General features: G+C 34.9%; 1 long non-coding RNA gene across 4 annotated transcripts; it reads right to left on the bottom strand.

Moving 5' to 3' along the window:
- Positions 1–1,213: 1,213 nt before the first annotated feature.
- Positions 1,214–6,538, bottom strand: LOC104210515 (uncharacterized). Of its 4 annotated transcripts, none has more exons than XR_011400507.1 (5): positions 6,439–6,538; positions 4,445–4,607; positions 3,287–3,423; positions 2,287–2,384; positions 1,214–1,824 (listed from the first exon to the last, which is right to left on the bottom strand). It is a non-coding gene; the product is annotated as an uncharacterized lncRNA (long non-coding RNA). The 4 variants fall into 4 exon arrangements; XR_011400508.1 differs by having other exon boundaries at positions 4,480–4,607; positions 6,439–6,536; XR_011400510.1 differs by having other exon boundaries at positions 3,352–3,423; positions 6,439–6,534.
- Positions 6,539–6,790: the final 252 nt, after the last annotated feature.

Raw genomic sequence — 6,790 nt, 5'->3', positions numbered from 1 at the left:
TAGCATATTTTATTATCTGCTAACTTCAAGCCTGTCTAGTACTCACACGTCCCAAAAGAACAACAGGTTTTAAAGTAAAAAGTTAAACCATTTAATTTTCTGTCTCCATATAGACATCAATTTTTTGAATCTTTTTAAATAAAATTAAGGGAGATTTGCACATATACACAGTCCAACACACTGTATTGCACCTATGTAACTAAGTTTTTCACTTTTCACCTGCATAGCCAACATTTGTTTTGCAACAATGTATATACATCTTTAAACATTATTGTATATTTGTTGTAAACAATGTATTAACCTTGTATAAAATGTATAATAGTAAGGTGTTTATACATACTTACACTGTTATATAAATTATACAGTGTTATACAAAAATTGAGTGTTTGATTCACCTTAGAAGCAGTTTTAGCTGGCAAAGATCCCCCCCCCCAGTCTTTGCACTCTCATCCTTGCTTATATTCTGCACTAATTTTCTAGTTGTTCCCTTGATTTCTTTGTTTGGGATGGAGAAAGGTGTGTGGAGGGAGTTGGTTCGATGACTTCCGTTTGAGTTTCTTCTTGTTTCTTGGTATGATCAGACTTGGTTTTGGTAGATGACCTGGTACTAGACTTGGGTTTAAGGGTGGTTTGGCTAGATTTGATCATGGTGAATTTTCTAGGTTTAAAAATTTTCTTAGAGCCTTACAGGGGAGAAGTAGGGATGGCAATGGGGAAGGCCGGGCGGGTTAAGTCTTCACCTACTAAATTTTTGCCTTGCCTTGCCTCGTTTAGTTCTTTGCCCCATTTAGATCATGCCATGCCCTGCCCCGTTTAGCCCTAAACTTAATAGTTCTTTCATTTTTATCCATCTAACTAGCGCAATTGTTTCTAATAATATTTAGTAAATGGTCTCCTACTTCATCGATTCTGTAGGAGCCTAAATTGTCTAAAAAAAAAACGCCATCTTCCTTCGTGCAGTTTGGTATCTTATACCAATCGAGAGAGATAATGTTTTTTCCGTACTTTGTAAACGAACTACAAGTCAACATTATGTTGAACATTTCGTACTCTGTAAACGAACTACAAGTCAACATTATGTAGTACAAGTCAACATTATGTATTCGACGGGAAGCGTCACAGCCTAGGTTAGGAACACCCCCGAGAAACCTTACAATAGGCAGATCACCTCTTTTATTATAGTAGATAGACAACATTTGTGGACTACGATAAATGTTTTCAACCAATCTGACATTGTAAATGCACATGTAATGCCATGTATCAGTTCATACATGTGGTAATTTAATGAAGGATTGGAAATATACATTTTTATTTTACAATAGAAGAATGCTTTATTAGTTCTTTGTGCTTGCCAATCTGAAAGAAATCATTTGATATTCTGTGACATCATGAAGTCAACACCAAAAAAAGTTTAAATGGTTGATAGATTCTTTTTGTCAGTTTTCACACAGGTAACATCTGCTGCAAATAGAAAGTCCTCTTCTCTGCCAATTATCTTGGCTAAGACATGCTGCCTCGACAGCATTCCCCACAAAGCAGGGAATTTTGGTGTGTTGTTTTTGTCCTCCGTGTTATCTTTTACTATCCAGCTTTTGGAGAAGATTGTAGCAACTTTGGACACCCTATACAGTACCTATATCATAATCAGAACTACTGGTCTATAAACTCCATTACTTTTTCACTTTGTTCCGCAATCACCTTTGAGGTTGTTGTATAGAGCAAGATTGAGGTTGTCGTAAATGTATATTTATCACCATGACTGTTTTCATGGTAAATGTCCTGATTAAGGTGGCAAGACCATAATGCATGTGTTGAATTTACCATCTGCACATATGAATGGAGAAGAAAAAATGTTAAAACAAAAAAAGAACAAAAAAAGACAATGGTAATAAAGACGATGAACTAAGTTCAAAGCGGCTGCAAAAGTGTGAAAGGTGACTGTTCTCTATCATTAAAGTTTATCTTAAACTATTGATGTCATTCAGGGTTGACAAAACAGTCACCAAATATAAGCATTTTTGTTCGGGGTTGAACTACAGAGAGTAGGAATTCATCCTTCAATGTCCCTGTTTCAATCCAACTATGTGTGCAAAATTTTATCTTCCTTTTAATCCCCATATTCAACATGATACTGCTGTATCACGTTGTTTAGCTGCACTGCTAAAACATAAAATTGTAGGGAGCATGTAAATTTTACATAGCACATCCTTCCATAGATGTAACAGGAGGTGTATATAAAAGAATGTATAATTTGCCATCAATCAGAAGTAAAGGTTATGCACTAACCATTCATAGAAAGTGATATAATCGATGTACTTGATGCAAAATTTTAAGGTGCTCTTCAAATTATCACGGCAAAAAGGCAGGACCCTGATCTTGTATTCCTGCGAGGTTGAGAAAAGGAAAACCGTTCTCAGTCAGGTTCCCAAAATAGTGAAAGAGATGAATACAGAGAATGTAGGTATGATTCTTACTTCTCAAGAAAACATAGGTACATTTACCAAATTGTAACGGCAAAAAGATTTATGTGAAAGGTTTTAGCCTTGACTATGAAGAAGTCGCATTTGAGATGAGAAAGTATCGCCAGCTATGGTGAATTATAGTAACTAAAGGTGCCTTGCATCACATATCATGTCAATATGTAGATAGTTTATATGTAAATAGATAACTCTCATGTCTTTTTTTTTTGCAAGCACATATCATCCCTGAATTGAGGGGATTGAGCTTGCTGTCAAAGCATAAACTCCTGGAAAAGCTAAATGAAGTCTCTGATTTGTAGTGCAGAGTATGCAACATTGAACTCGATTGGAGCAAAGGAAAGAATTGTACAGATACTTTATTTTCTTCTTTTTTTCTCTTTCAGAATATAGATACTTCTCTTAGCTAGAAAGAAATTAGATGTACTAAATCAAAGTCGTAAACTTACGTCGACAAATATGCTATGTTGTCATTGAACACTTTAGAACTGAAGAAATAGGAAGCTTGTCGTTATGTATAGTAGCATTCAAGTCTCAAGTCAAAAACAACAAATAGTAAATCCAGTATTATGAATAAGTCATACCAATATAACTAATGACTTCAAAAGAAATGTAATGTAGTAACATCACTTAGAAAAGAGGGTAAATCTTATAGTTAGGACAAAGACTTCAGAGAGAACTGAAAAGATATTTTTAGTAATGTTAAGATGCAATTGGTCATATAGATCTGAATTTGAACAGATAAGAGCTCAAAATGACTTGTAAAGAAATAGAAAAATAAAAGTTGTAAACTGAAAACTCATACTTACAGTTGGACAGACGTGTCGTGTCCTAATAAAAGTCCTATTGACGCTATTAAGGGAGAGTTAATAACCTCTACTTCACAGTGCTGGAAGAACTTACTGGCTGCACATGAATCTCCTGTGTTTTCTTTCATATTTCACGACTTAAAAAACCAAAGAGGGGAAAAATAAAAGTTAATTTAGTCTTTCTAACCAACAAGCATCATCTATACAATCCAAATTAACAACGCACCACAAATTACATTAAATTAAATGAGCCAGTGTTGGCTAATAAGTGTTAAATTTTGTTGCAAATATTCACTGCTGCCTTACGGAATGAGAGACAAAAAACTAAGCGTAACTAAATACACATTCAAAGTGTTCAGTTTCCTACACTTGTGTAATATTTTTATGTAACGCGTAAAGTTTACAAATATACATTATTGTACTCAAATAGTTATGCGCACAACGTCCATTCTCATAACCAAGTTATACTCCTTTCAATTTTTTGTTCACTGCCTTTTACATCTATATTGGCTGTTCTGCATTTCAAGAATATATGGCACAATAACATAGTTTGTTAACTGCTATAAAGGAGCTAAAATGATCAACTACTTGTACCATTGGTATATATAATTGTAGAAAAATTTGGTTAACTTATCAGACAGTAAACATCCTATTCATTTGAAAACCTATTCCTACAAAATAACCAGATTTAAAATAGCAAACAGCAAAAACAGAAATAAAAAAAGGTAGCTTTCACGAAAGTCATTCAAAATTGTGAGACCTCTTTCAGCAAAGTATCACGAAACTACCAAGTAGTTGATGTAACATCTGTGCAAATATGATTCCTGAATCGAGCTATTAGCACAATAGTTTAACCCCTTTGTCACAGTCAATTCCTATCGTTTCCCATTATGACTATGTACTACTATTTTTATTGTCACTAATAAAGTGCGGAAAAGAAAAATATTGAATACTCTTCAAATCCAGAAGCAAATTGGAGTTTGATGATTCTTTTTTGGCATATGCCGTTTGATTTACACATAGTGTACACACATATGGACTCTTCTAATGTATAAACCACATATAGATGGAATGTAATTACGATTAGTTGCAAAAAGAAGGAAAGGGCAAGGGTAAAGAAATAGAATTCAGAATGAACAAGAGAAATAGGGGCCAAACCTTGTAAATGAGGACATGAAAGAGATTTAGATTACCAGGGAGCAAGCATGTGCAAGAACTATCTATCCAACGGAGTAAAAGCAGCAGCACAGGAACTAATCCATTGTATGGCAGTTTCGGTTGAAGACATGCCCCTCCCTTCTCTCTTGGAATTGCAGCAGCTCTGTAAACGAGGAAATTAGTTCATGACAAAATCAACTCTGAGTAGACAGAAGCAAGAATTAAAATCTATCAGCCAGTGTTAAAAATGGTGTGAAGCGAGGAAAAGCGACAACCCCATTTCACGAAAAGCGAGAAGCGAGAAGCGCCCGCTTTAAGCTTTTTTGAAGTGAAGCGGAATTTAAAGAAAAAATTTAAAATAAATATGGCACAGACAACACATGTAATTGTAAGCAAATGTTCAATATTTGAATTAAAAAGCTAAAGAGTAGCATCAAATTAGACATCTAATGGCCATCTTGTTGGTCTCGCTAACTCTTGCCGAGTAAGCCCAAGCCGGGTCTTTCCTATCTTCTTTTGGCACCATTAGAATATCAACTACATAACACATAAGAACTAAGAATAAAAAATATATAATTTGGCAGAAATTGGGCAGAATCTGGGCAGAATTTGGGCAGAAACGGGGCAGAAATTTTCTGGAAAAAATTCGCCAGCATTTCAACGCTTTTTGGACGTTTAGAAAGAAAAAGAAGAAGAAGAAAGAAGGAGAAGAAGAATGAAAATAAAAACATACCTGTTGAAATCGTTGGTTTTTTGAGGAAGAAAGGGCTGGTTTAAAACCCTAGGTTGCTGCTGAAGAATGACTAAAACAGAAGACTCACTCGATTTGGGTCTTTTAATTGAAAAAGACTCGTTTGGGCTGTTTATTTCAAGAAGCGATCGCTTCTTCCGCTTTTCCCGCTTCTCGCTTTTTTGGTAGAAGCGACCGCTTTTCTGTAGCTGAGTCGCTTTTAGTACAGGTAGCGACACACCCGGCGAAACATTATATTCTTCCTCCTATTCTATGGACAAAACTTGTAGATTTCAACAACGTTTCCCTGAAAAATCCAGAATGAAAGAGCATTCTCTTTTCGCAGTTTATGAACCTTTCAGTTTCATGTTTAAATTAATTTACTAATTCGTAAGTCTTTTTTGAAATAAACGATTTAGCTAAAACCATATTTCTCATTTCAATAGTTTCTTCTGTTCATCGATATTAAGATTATATGGTGGGACAAGATGCTGTTATAACATATATAGAGTACTTTTAGTAGCTCCCTCAGGATTTTGTATTCCAGGAAAGCAGGTAAATGCTGACTTAAACCTCACAGCATATGTTTTGCTGATAAGGATACTCTCACCCTAGTTCAGGAATAAGGGAACTAATTACTTGGTTTAACGGTTAAGTTACTGTGGAAGTCCAAGCAATAATCCAAAATATATAGTTTCAGTCAGATATTATATTCTTTGACGGCACAACCCATCTTTTTGACAACTGATTGAGAAATCAATACACCATTTGAGGAATATATGATTTTTGTGAAGATTAATGTGCTAAATTTAGGAGCAACTGGCTAACAATTTGGTAGCACAGAGTTCATGTGTCAAGGTATTCATTCAATAAAGAAAAATTACTGACCACTGGCTATTCATTCAAGGTCTTCTTCTTCACATTAGTATGAAGTTTGTTTTCGCAATAGAACAATTTAAATAACTACCCTTCTAACCGTGTCTAATGGTGATACAAATCAACAGTCTAACTAAGGGTATGCGGAAGAAACCAAAAAGACTTTACTCAAATGGCAACCAAAGAATGAAACCAGAACATGAATATGAAATCTAATAGAAAAACTGATTGAAATTTTTTGTCAAACACCTAGAGAACAAAATCTATGAACATATTACACTTTCTCTATGGGAATTCCGTCGCTACTCGGAGGAAAACACAAATACCTAGCATATTGTGAAGGACTGAAATAATTAATACAAGAAATACAAGATGAGAAAAAAAATACCCCGTAGAAAATACCAATCGACAGAGGGGAGGACAGAGCTGAAGTATTTATCAAGAGAAGAGGTGTTTGCAGAAGAGCTGTTCGCAAATGAGCTTTTCAGGAAGTGTGTGAGAGAAATCGGCGACTTAATACCTGTCAAAATTGGGGTACACGTGTTGAGCTGCAGACAGAAGGCGTATAGGATAATAATGGGCCAGGCAGACATGTTGATCATGAGCTGCCTGGTTATCCCCATTTATAGTATAGGAGAAATAGAAATAGATATTATATCCAGCTTTTTTTTTTTTTTTTTTTTAACTTTTGTAATTTTTCAATTTGTGTAGTTACTGATTGTTATTTTAATTAGATTTCT

Source organism: Nicotiana sylvestris, chromosome 6, assembly GCF_000393655.2.
Source record: "Nicotiana sylvestris chromosome 6, ASM39365v2, whole genome shotgun sequence".
In the NCBI taxonomy this organism is placed as follows: Eukaryota; Viridiplantae; Streptophyta; class Magnoliopsida; order Solanales; family Solanaceae; genus Nicotiana; species Nicotiana sylvestris.
Note: the sequence above shows the minus strand (reverse complement) of the source record. Positions and strands in the feature narration are given on the sequence as shown.